The 13,582-nt window shown below is 30.3% G+C and overlaps 1 protein-coding gene across 1 annotated transcript in view; it reads right to left on the reverse strand.

Annotated features, from left to right (window-relative positions):
• Positions 1 to 11,627, reverse strand: part of LOC143054229 (FMRFamide receptor-like) — a 64,497-nt gene extending 52,870 nt beyond the window's left edge. Inside the window, exon 1 of the mRNA XM_076227158.1 lies at positions 11,370 to 11,627. The gene's annotated coding sequence lies outside the window, so the exon portion shown is untranslated. The remainder of the gene's footprint in view (positions 1 to 11,369) is intronic.
• Between the last annotated feature and the right edge of the window lie 1,955 nt (positions 11,628 to 13,582).

A 13,582-nucleotide genomic window follows, 5' to 3' on the forward strand; every position in this document is an offset into this window, starting at 1 on the left:
TATTCTCAATCATTTTACAATGTTCTAAATGAACAATAGATAAGCATTTTCTTCACATTTTTATAATCTAAAAGATATTGTTTGCTTATTCATGGGGTCCATATAAATGTCGTAAGGAATTTTATTAGGGCTATGTCTAGACTTGCTAGATAATCATATATCCGTGATGTACGCTTAAAATCACTTGTTTCGTTCAAATTGCATTTCACAGTACTCATGTGTCAGATTTTTTCTGGATAAACATTTACCAGGAACGGTAAAACAAAACTGTTTTGAGAACCAAGGAAGGTTATACATAAAATTACAGTGCGACCTTCGACAATGAACAAAGCCAACACCTGAATTCCTTGGGATATTTATGACCACAAGTGTATACACAAAAAAGCCAAATTCATTATCTGTCAGATTTATGGCAACCATTTGATATATGACGATTTGCTAGAAGTTCCAATTATTGAAAATTAATAAGTTATGTTTCCATTAAATGATTCATTTCGTTCACACCTAACGGGTGTAAGGAAGTACATAATTTAGAAACCTTTCCCAAATTTGATTGAAAAGCTGATACTTAAAAACATAAAACACTTTTAAAAACGATATTTCATGACATTGTCAAAGAAAATTAGTATTTTTATATTGTGAATTTCTGTACAACATAATTCTTTTATACATTTCTTTTCTTTTCTTTTCATTTTTGTTGAAGAAATCAGCCTTAGAATTGGGGAGGGTATAGCATATTTAATCTTAAACTATTGGACGTGTGGCAAGTTCTTTTGTTCTACGTTTGAGACAAATGTTTAAATAATTAGTTTATTTATTGTTTTTTTTAATCTTTTTTAGGAATATCTAACGTTCAAAAACCTTTTTATTATTGCAAAATTACCAATAACAGTTAGATCTGCACATTTTACGCATTTAGCAAATCGTCTAGTTACAAAGTTCAGCTTCTCTGGACACGTACGTACATGACGTTTATTATCACTGTACTAGTATACATATTTTCTAAGGACACCTCTGGGTGCGGGAGTTTCTCGCTACATTGAAGACCCATTGGTGGCCTTCGGCTGTTGTCTACTCTATGGTTGGGTTGTTGTCGCTTTGTCACATTCCACATGTCCTTTCTCAATTTTATTTTTATGCAAACATTCGAATCATGAAATGAATAATATTTTTTTTTATTTCAAATTTAAATTTTATGACGATTTCATGGGCGTTGCTTTTCAGATTTAACACTTTTATTAGTTATCGGTTTTAGGTGTAAAAGATAATTACTTCCGCACTGTGCACTTTATAGGTAATTATACAACACTTTCGTACAGGAAAACTCTCAACGGCTGTTAAAATGTCTTTAACTTGTAAAAAAAACGACGCGATTAAAAATAAAGATCCAATTTTCCAAGGAGAATGAACTAAATGTCATTGTAAGAAGTGATAAATTTAATCGTGCAAAATAATATTACCTGTGCAACAGTCGTGATGGTTTGTAATAATTCAGTTTTTATTACTTTATATTATTAACTTTCTTCATATTTTTCAATTTCATCAGTAGAACGGCAATTTTTTTTTTTCAGCGCCAGATTTAAGGCATCAATGTAGTTCGGTCAGTCACGTAAAAGCCGATCCAAATCAAAGACTTGAAATTTGGATTCTCAAATTAACAAGCGGCATGTGAGAGTATAAGAATGGACTGGTCGAGTCATAGTCATAATAGTGTTTTCGGAGAGTGATGTTTTCTCGCGTCCTGTAACTTTGTTAACTAGCACGTTTAAAATCGAACTCAGAGGGTCGGTATAGTACAAAGCAGGGTTTATTTTCATATTCATTATCATGTTCTAGTCATATTATATACATTTAATTTGCAACTGGACATTAAACAGCACAATCTCCATCTCTCCGTCTAATGTTCGAACAACAATGTCATGATTGTGTACATAAAAGAATTAAATTGTCAACGCACCAAAACAAAAATCATGGGATGCGCACGCTGATTGTAAACAATAAAAGTGGTCTTTAACAATTTTGCACTACTAATGTCTCAGTATCGTGTATGTTGCTATCAAAGTGTTGGTACTGCTTTATCACAGCATTATGTACTACATTGTATGACAAAACCCTACTGAAATTTAGAATGCTTAGCTGGAATGGGTAATTACATTTTCAATACTAAACTTGTCAATGAGATAACAACACGTCAATGAGACAACAAAACGTCAACGAGACAACAACACGTCAATGAAACAACAACACGTCACTGATACAACAACACGCAAATGAGATAACAAAACATCAATGAAACAACAACACGTCAATGAAACAACAAAACATCAATGAGATAACAACACGTTAATGAAACCATATCACGTCAATGAGATAACAAAACGTCAATGAAACAACAACACGCCAATGAGACAACACGTTAATGAAACAACTACACGCCAATGAGACAACAACACGCCAATGAGATAACAAAACGTCAATGAGATAACAACACATGAAGGAGACAGCAACACGTCAATGAAACAACAACACATTAATGAGACAACAACTGATCAAAGACACAACTGTAACTATGTAAATATCTTTTGAGGATTTGAAGTATCATTTGTGATATCTATCAATTCTTTACATTGACATTGTATTTAACTTTTAAAGATTTAGATCAGTCAGCAATACTCTGTAAACAGGACACCAATTAAGTAATTTTCAAGTTTGGTATAGTGGAAACAATTTCAGGATATATGAATTGCCTTATATGGTTGACTAAATTAAAGTAGCAAGCTCCTTTTTTTATTGATAAAAAAGGTTTATATTTTATCGCTTCATATAAATACTTGTAATCAATAGAGAACATGTAAATCATACAGCTGTCGCAAGAAAACAATATGTCTAAAAAAATGTGTCTGGTATATAGACTTTTCTCTCACATTATAATGCAACTTACACGGGATATACACGTGTTTGTCATGTGACTTTGAGGACTCTGTAATTGATGAAACATGTCACATGTATAATTTTACTACTTTTCACACCGAGATGATGAAACAATGGTTTCAATAGCCTTGTACATGAATGATATATACTGTTTGATTAATTATTCATTCAGGCAAAATAATTATGTGTGTATTACATTCACATATTTAAGAATGTATACGCATGGGAAGAATTCTAGTTTTTGAAAAAAGGTAAATCATTTCTCTAGACACGTAATAAAATGTCTAAATCTACACATATTCCAAATAGAAACTATAAACCAATGCATGGATATATATGTTATGTTCCTGATACGACTATAGGGTGGATGATTAACTTTTTAGATTATAATTTATAAAATATTAGTATCTGGTGCAGAATATCATCAAATTTATTTTAGTCATTCACTCAACATGCGTGCCTACATTTTGGCCAGGCGGTGATAGAAGTCACATGATAGATATAACGAACTACCCTATCTTGGAACTTGCTTATTTTAAATGACATAAGTTTTTTCCAAAGTAAAACTATACTTTAAAGTTTAAAACTGTTTTACGTACGATCATTTAAGGTTGCGTAAAATTTTTGCGTTTATTTTTAAATGTTTTTTTATCAAATTTGATTTCTAATAGCATGCACCACTATTAAAGCGCAATGAGGTTAATATTGTAATCTTAATGAACACACTATCTATATGAGTTAGTTTTAGTCGTAATAAACCATTGCTATTATTCATTTAATATTCTCTATTAAGCCCAATCCTTTGATTTTATTGGACACGCACTGTGACGTGCATGTTTCTATCAACGTTTTGTTATTGCTTTATAGTTGTATTCAGCGGAAACATGTATCAAGTTGTATAACAAAACTTATTCGGATTTTAAATGTTTCGCTGGGATGGGCAATTGAATTTTCAACAATTAAATGCATGCTTCATTTTAATTTCAAACCACGTCATCAACAATACACTGTATGATAAAAATAAGTGCACTTTAAATCAAATATTTATTTTCTGAAGTTTTAGGAACACGTACTTAACAAATATATTATATATTAATGAATTTATAATAATAGTCTTCAAGAACGAGGAAAAGGAGATGAAACCTGAGACAAAAACATATAAATCAAACGATAACACGTTAATAAAACGGCATCGTGACCAAATGACATCAACCCGTGATTGAGACAGCAACATGTCAACGAAAGATCAAAGATGTCAATAAGACGGCAACACGTCAATGACACATCAATACATCATTGAAACATCGACATGTCATTAAAACAGGAACATATCATACGACAGCCACACGTCAACGAGAGAGAAACACATCAATGAGACGACAACACGTCAATGACAAATCAAAACATCAACGAAACATCAACATGTCATTAAAACAGGAACATATCATATGACAGCAACACGTCAACGAAAGAGAAACACAGCAATGAGACGGCAACACGTCAATGACATATCAAAACATCAATGAAATATCAACATGTCATTAAAACAGGAACATATCATATGACATCAACACGTCAACGAAAGAGCAACACATCAATGAGACAGCAACACGTCCATGTGACAGCAACACATCAATGAAACAGAAACGGATCAAAGAAAAACTACACCATTTTGTTTTGCCTTTTACGTTATTTTTGTAAAGTAATTATTTATAAATGTGCTGGTGAGAATAGTTCTTCATTTTCAAGCATATCACATCTATTTATTTTGTAAAGCATAGATGTTCCAGTGTTCACGGGTGCTTTCTACTCCTAGAACTGACTGAAATTTGATTACAAGATACGAGAATCCCTGATCTTCATGATTAAGATTCTAAGACTAAAAGTGCAGTATTTATAATTTATTCATAACTTTATCATTCCCGCTACCTTTATCAAACTCTTGTTACGTTTGTAAAGATATCATAAACAGGATTTTAATTATTTTTTTACAACTTTGTTCCGCTGTTTTGGTTTGAAAAGTTAAAATTTTTACAATTGAGCTTCTTATGATAATAGTCACGCTAGCAGTTAACAAAACATATCCTAAACTTAAAATGTTTTACTGAAAGAACTCATTAAAATTGTAAACTTCATTTACTAGAAGGAAAATCAAATTTTAAAACACGAATTACAAATTGAAAAACACATATAACCATGTTTGCCGTTAAATTAGACTTCATTGATATTCGCTGTCATAGACGTAGTAAATGTACCAAATCGTTCCCATTAGTCGCGCGCATGGCCACCAAATCCATCTCATTAGTCATGCGTATAGACACCAAATCCATCTCATTAGTCGTGCGTATGGACGACACATAAATACTCTATTTTGTTAAACATCTTTTGAAATTCAAAAATAACAAAAGAACAAAAGATTCCTCTTTGTTTAATCAAGCTAAATGTTTACATCCGCCAAATTTTGTATGTATGTTCCCTTCCCAAAACCAGATCCTGTATTTCAGTGGATGTCGTTTGTTGCTGTGTTACATATTTGTTTTTCATTCAAAAAGTTGTACATAAATTAGGCCGTTAGTTTTGTCTTAAGAATTGTTTTACATTTTTCATTGCGGGTCCTTTTATAGCTGACTTTTCGGTATGGGTTTGCTCACTAGAAGGTCGTATGGTGACTTTTAGCTGTTAATAACTCTGTCATTTTGGTCTTTTATGAAGAGTTGTCTCATTGGCAACAAAATCACTTCTACTTTTCATAAGATATAACTATAGGTAAGTATATTCATCGTTTCAGTAATATTTTTTTTAACTATCTTTTGTAAATTTTCCCTCTTTTTAACATTGTTTATAATTGCCTGTATTGATATACATCTTTAAGCAAATGGAATAGTTATAAACTAACAAAAATGTCATCATTATGAACGGATTTAAAAAAGTGAATGTTATATCTATTAATGAGACAGATTTCCTTAGATACAGGAAACTTTTTCGAAGGACTTAAGCGTATGAACAGTTAACTGAAAACTTAATGTCAACCGAATTGATATATTTTAAAGCCTTAAAAGCGTACAACCTTCGTCGAACGTATTTCTCACTTTTCATTAATAGGCACTTATAACGTCTTACGTAATTTAAAACCTCGCTTTAACCCCTTCTTTCATTTGCAAAGTGTCTTGACTAAATCAGAACCTTCACAGCCGTTCACTTATTGTTCAAATTAACGTCGTATGAAGGATGGTGTTTACAGTTTACACTGACGTGGTAATATTAAAGAAGATATTTTAATTGGGACATTTTTATGAACCATTCATTCATTTGATTGACACATATATTGAAGAAAAAAAATAAGCCAGCTACCAAAATTAATTACCATAATTAACAAATTTTTGAGAGGTTATACATCATAATGTTATCCCAAGAACTACATATTGATGAGAGAGAGAAATTTGAAAAAACAGTCCATAATGCGCTAACAAGAGTAAAATAGATTCTGTATTCTACAGATAGGAATCAAACATCAAGCAAAGAATGATGTACATGGAATTTAACACCCAAAAAAAGTCAGCTTTTATTGATTAATAATCGTGCATCTGTGAGGCTTATAATCTTCAGGAACTTATCATAGAGTGTAATAATATATACAGCTGCGTTTGTAAGCACTGTATTTAATATTCTACGGCAAGATCTTACCACAAATTGGTTGCTTAACTGAGTTATTATAACTAATGATTTTTTTAGTTTATCAATTGTAAAAAAGTTTCTTACTTTTTGATTTGATTTGCCATAATTACACTGGTGTTGGATAAATCAAATTTAGAAAATATCTTCAGCTTCGTAATCAATTTTTAATTCTGTTTGATTACCTTAATTTGAATCATTTTTCTTTTTTATTAAGAGAGATCATGTAAATATTCAAGGACCCATGACTTCACTAAATTTACACTAAAACACTAGGTCTATTTGCGTAATTGGAGAGACGAGACCAAACATCAAACTATTAAAAGTCTTGGATTAAATCGGCGGCAATTTTATATCTTTCAGAAATTGATTTACGTAAATAATTAGTACAACTGTTATACAAATACGAAAAGCTTGAATTTGATTATTAATTATAAGATAAGTCTAGACTGGTTTCAGTAGTGATATAATTAATCTATATGATTATTTTTGTAATATTTATGATATTGTTGCTAAATATGCGATGTTAACAGCAGTAACTAGTGTTAGCGTTACTCAATTTAAGGTGGTTTACAAAAGTCCATTGATTTTAGCTTTGGTGAATTTGCGATGTTTATGACAGTATACTGGTGTTAGCTTTGCTTAGTTTTTTTTTATGTTTCTCTGATGTGAGCGTTGCTTTGTTAGTGTGCCTTTGCTTAATATGTCTGCCTTACACCACTTATTTAAGCGTACTTTGTTAGTGTACACATGCATGTATATGTATTATGGTATTAAACGGCTTACCATTTCATTAACGTTGCAAGTTTGCCCATATCACGATTTTGAATATTTATAAAAGATGAAAAACAGTAAAAGTAATAATCAGTTTTAATTAAATTTTGTAGGGAAAACAATCATCTGTTAAATTAAAATCTTAAAATTAATGTGCTTGATTTTATTAATACTCCGTTTCTTAGCCTTGGTTTGAAATTAATTGCTAACAGATAGCTGAGTGCATTCAAATGGAATTAAGCACTTTTCTGTGAAAATTTTCAAACTCAATATTGCAACACTGATTTGAAATTTGATATAAAATATTGCAATGTCGTTTCCACTCGATAGTATTAATATTTAGTCGTTAAATTTGATATTTCACTTTTCAAAACTTCTAGTATACCCTCATACTTTCCGATATATTCACTGAGACCATAACAACGACTAGAGAACAGTTTAAATATTCCTGACTAAACTAGTAAGTATTACGTTTTATAAAGTGATGTACATGTAGTTGATCACTCCAGTATTAGCTGTTTTTCTTCTAAGTATAAACATGTGTTGTTTGAGGTGTTTTACTTCTAAGTAATAAACATGTGTTGTTTGATGTGTTTTTTTGGCTCATAGTTTTTGAAACTCCTCTTCGCTATCTTCTCTTTTGTTTGATAAATTTAAATCTTTTTGAATACACGTATATATTAATTTTTCTATCAAAATTATATCAAAATAATTTAATTTTGGATGTAACGCGTCTTCTGATTGGCTGACGTTATTTTGTTATGAGTCCATAGACATAATTTAGTCATGTGACCGTGACGTCATCAACGTTTTGTCATTGTTTTCTACGGTTTGAAATGGAATTTAGAATTAAATTATAAGAAATGACTGTAATATCTTTTCTGTCTATTCGAAATGACATAAAACATGTGGTGCACACTGTTAAATAACCCGCTACGCGCGTTATTCAGTGTGCACCAAATTTTTTATGTTATTTCGTCATAGACAGAAAAAATGTCACAGTCATTCCTTAATAGAATACATATCATTTAAAAATTTAACTTTCACAAACAAACTACTAAACAATTGTAATAAAAGCTACACATCTTTTTCTAAAATTATAAAAATAAAAGTCAAATGTTTTATCGCGTTAATATGTGTGGACAGCACATCATGACTGAAATTGGCATTTCTACATTGTCTTAACGATTTAGTTTTGCATCTTTTCCTTTAGCATGTTAAATTTTCTCGTTGGTATTGACTTACTTAAAATTAAGCCGATATTGATTATGATTTAAACTAAATTAATGTGTAACGCTCAGTGGCAGATAGCATAACAGGACGATGCCATCTTAATGTTGTGCATAACAATAAAAAGGAGATAACTCTGTAAAATTCAGCGGTACTTTTTAATCGTTTTTTTTTTTTTATGTTAAGGAAATATTAAGCGTCTCAATGATTAAATTGATGTTTGTCAAACTGATATATACTAGTGTCCAATGAAATTTCCCGATAAAATAAGTTTTACAAATTGTTTGAAATTTTTATATTTTTGTCAAAGGATCCAAATAAATATTTTGTCCGAATTTTATGAAAATTAAACGAGCAAAATTAATTTAAGTCCAGATGTTTAGTACCATCTTAATTTGATTTGGAATTTATGGAGGAACAGCAACAACAAATGTTCGGTAGTGAATTATTTCCATTCAATTTCACACCTGAGGTGATCATGGAACAACGGGTTCATCGAGGTAAAATAAATTATGAAAAAAAATCAGTGCTTTATTTGATACATTATTTATTTTTCTCAACTGATTATTACGTGGCTAACATTTATCTTACTAATAGGTGTCATGCGTTCATGAAGCTGCCGTAGTTCCTTATCTTCTCTGTCGTCATAGTCTCATGTTTATGTATATAGATATTTCGATAAAATAATTTGTTTTATGCTAATCAGTTTTAATTTTCAATTATTATCGAACTTTTGTCTTTCATGCTATATGCTCGTTTCTATTCACTGTACAATTTACAATAAATCCAATGTTAAAATGAGCATTTATCATGGAATGAAAGAATTGTTGTTTTCAATCTAAAACGAAAGCCTTCCTTTCCAATGACTAACTTAAACTTTCATCATGAATTACTTCACCGGTATTGAAATCAAATTATTCTTAGCTTTTAAGAACACTTTGAAGGAAGAGGGGAATAACAATTCTTTACAATAAATGCTAGTGAAATAATAATGTTTTGTAAGATATATTTTTTTTTAATTTTGAAACAAAAAATGCAATAAGGATATCAATTGAATAGATGGGCAGGACTTTCTTGTTACATTGAAGTACCATAAGTGACCTTCGACTGTTATCTGCTCTTCGGTCGGGTTGTTGTTTCTTTGACATATAATATACCCCGTTTCCATTTTAAGTAATATCAAAATAATATAACTCATTTCAGTGTGAATGTACTAGTAATACCCTTCTTAGAGTGTTGACATTTATCTAACGTTACTTTAGTATATATACGAGGAGAAGTATAGAAGTAACAAAGTTACACAATTCAATTCATTTCAAGTTGAAAGTACACAATTTCCCCCACTTGAAAGCGGTGACATTAATTTCACGTTACTATAACATGAATATACGAAGAGTGTATTCATAGAGGGACCTAAGTTAAAAATTCAATTCATTTCAAGGTGAACGTACGCGTTATCTCCTACTCAAAGGCGGTGACATTAATTGTACAGTACACTGGATATATTTATGAAGGAGTTCATTCTTAGAGGTAATATAGTTACGAAGTTCAATTCCTTCTAAGTTAAAAAATCGTGTTACCGCAAACTTAGAAGTTGTGACATTTATCGTGGGTACTATAATATAAATTAACAAAAATGTTCAGTTTTAATGGATTTCAAATATATTGGCCACGAACATCAATGTAGAGACATGTATTGTCGAAATACACATCTGGTACCGTTAATGTTATTAATGGTAATTAAGTAAAAAAAACCCATTAATTTCAATGTAAATGCACGTGTCATCCAAAACTAAGAAGCTATGACGTTTATCTTACTGCACTACAGTTTACATTTCCGAAAAAGTTCGATCGTGGATGTAACTTAGTTACAATTTTCAATCCATTTCCATTTCATTGTAAGCATTATACCTAACTTAGAAGTTGTGACATTTATTTAACGGTACTATAGTATGAGTAAACAAATAATTGGTTCATTCTTTGTGGTTGTTAAGTATCAAATTTCAAATCATTTTAAGGTGAAAGTGTGCATTGTCCAATCAAAGAGGTGATTACATGTAAATACGCTAATATAGTATAAATGTATGAAAGTCATTCTATGAGGTACTTAGGATACGGAATTCAATTCACACTTGACCTTATTAGAATAAGCGTTGACATTCATCGTAGAATACATGAAAATAATAATGATAATAATACTTATGATCAAAATTACTAAGCACACTCATTTTTACGGTTAAAAATATATTGATTCCAAATTGCATTGTGAAGTGTTCATTTTAAAGAATCTTATTGCCTTATCTGCTTTTCTAACTATCCGGAAGTATTCGCACAGATACTTATTTGACTTTTGTTAGTCTTAAAATAAATTCACTAAAATTTAAGATCATTTGAAAAAAATTAACGTTGACCCTATATGAATTAAAGTATTTTCAATAAACAGCTTTTGAATCACATATCTCTTTATATGTTAGGTATTTATAATGCCTGGATTATAATGTTGTTTGGTAAGAATATTCTTGATGAAGATAAATTTAAAAAAAAAAACCTTCGTACGTTACAAATTCATATCTTTATTTTATTTTTTTAATAACTGTAAAGCTTAATTTTTATTTTAGCATAGATTGAAAGTACGTAATATATGATATTTTCTGCAATTTTTATAAGTGAACAATTTTAAAAATATTAATTAAAAAAAACAAGATCATAAATTTAGAATATTCTTACATTAATGTATTTACATGTAAAACAAAATGCATTACCTTAGCAGTTACGTCCACAATTCAATATTATCCTTGATAATCACGGCTTGTCACAGAACCATAAAAATAGTTCTAATCATCAACTGACAATTAAATACTACTTTCTAACAGAGTTATCCATTAATGGAGTAGATTCCCAGTAGACATAAGAAACAGTTTCGATTTAATGAAAAAGTACAAACATTTGTACAAACTAAGCATTAATTGTACGCCTCGTATCTTTGATGAGTTTATAATAAGGTATATAGGAGAAATGCATTAACTATTATCGACGGAATATTACTCCTTGTTTTCACAACTGGCACTAATCGGAATATAGATATCGCTATCTACAGCTATTGGTTAAATGCTTCTGTCACTAGTTCCGCTTACTACAGCAATGAAATTAAAGTGAGATAAGAGATTTGATATCATTGATGTTTGGTAGTTTTAAAAGCATGATGATGTTAGAGTAGAAGTGCTCACAAACAGTTTTACCAATGGTAATAACTGCTTCCCAATATTAAACACAGATTACTGCCTGAAGTTACTGTTTCCTAATGTAGGACATTAGTAACTGGCTCCAAATGATGAACATAAGTTACTAGTTCCAAATGTTAATCAAAAGTAACTGGTTTGAAATTATGGTCATAAATTTCTCATACAAAATACTGAATAGAAATTACTGAATCACAATGTAAGACTGCATTTCTAATGCTGATATTAGACATAATAACTGGTTCCCCATGTTGGACAGAAATAACTGGTTCCCATTTTCAGACAGAAGTGATATATGGATTTATATTCATGCAATTGTAAGATAATAATTGGTATTTTTCTTTATGAGATTTTAATATTTTCTTATTCCTTTTTGCAGTACATAATCACGTTTTAACTTTCCAATATGTTGCAAATCATATTGAACACGATAAGGATCAAAAAGATTTATTTTAGAAGAACAATATAATTCACCTTCATTCTTTAATGCCAACCATTTAAATTGAAATAAAAGGGAGAACTCGTTATAAAACAGATTTGGTTAGTACTAAAAGAGTTTTGAATTAGATATGTATTTTGTTTTCTGTGTCAATCGAATACACAAGATTCCATCGTAAAAGATGTAATACAAGTCAGTGTTTTACACAAATGCTATATTATATTTTTCATATATTTAGTACGAAATACAGCAATTTTGTATATCTAATAAAGGTTCTTTTTTCCAGTCTGTATCACCTACCCTGTATCGCATACCCCGTATCGCATAGCTTAACCCGTATCGTATACCCCGTATCGCATAGAAAAATCCGTATCGCATACCTGGTGTGACGCCATAATTAGAATGAGGCGTCAACGTTTGACCTATGACGTCCAGCTGCCGCATTTTCAGGCTTAGGGAAAAAAATGATTTCTATTAAAATAAAGTCCTATCATTTCAACTAAAATAGATTTTTTCCAAATAATTATTACCCAGTAACTTGACGAGCGATTTTTATATAAAATAGTACAATAAGATGTAGAAATATCTGAAATTTTATTGTTTATTTGGTCATAATTTTCGTGAAGTTTGTTTCTGCACAAATGCATTTTTTTACAATTTTAATTTGGTTTTAAAAAATATATGATCAACAGAATAATACATAGCAAAATCCGTATCACACGCTCTATCACCCTTGACCAATATCATCCCTCGGGCCTAAAGGCCCTCTGGCTGATATTGGTATCTCGGGATGATACGGCATATGATACGGATTTTGCCATGTATTATTCTCTATAGATTCTAGTGCATCGAGTGAGATACGATATCTATCACTCGGGACAGTGATATGTTTATTTATCTCTCGGGACAGTTACATTTTTTAATATAAAACACTAGGCTCTCAGATCGTTTTAAATATTTAGAATTTAACTGTCAAAAGTTAATTTCTAAATAATTTACTTTTTTTACGTTCTTATAAAATATGATGGATTGTATTGGTGCAAACAAATCAAATAACGTAATATACATGTAGTTATAAAAATCTGATGTTTATACAATATGTAGTTTTTATGTTAACATTTTTACAAAAAAAAAATATGTACCTTTACCAGCTATTCTTACTCACATTCAGTTTGTATTCTAGGAAAAGTGATCGTAGTTTCTATTAGATTAGGACATACGACTAACATGCATGCTATATATAAAATAAAAATTACATTACATTTTAATGTTTACTTTTGTGAAAACCACATGAGTA

This window comes from Mytilus galloprovincialis, chromosome 12 (assembly GCF_965363235.1).
Source record: "Mytilus galloprovincialis chromosome 12, xbMytGall1.hap1.1, whole genome shotgun sequence".
Lineage (NCBI taxonomy): Eukaryota > Metazoa > Mollusca > Bivalvia > Mytilida > Mytilidae > Mytilus > Mytilus galloprovincialis.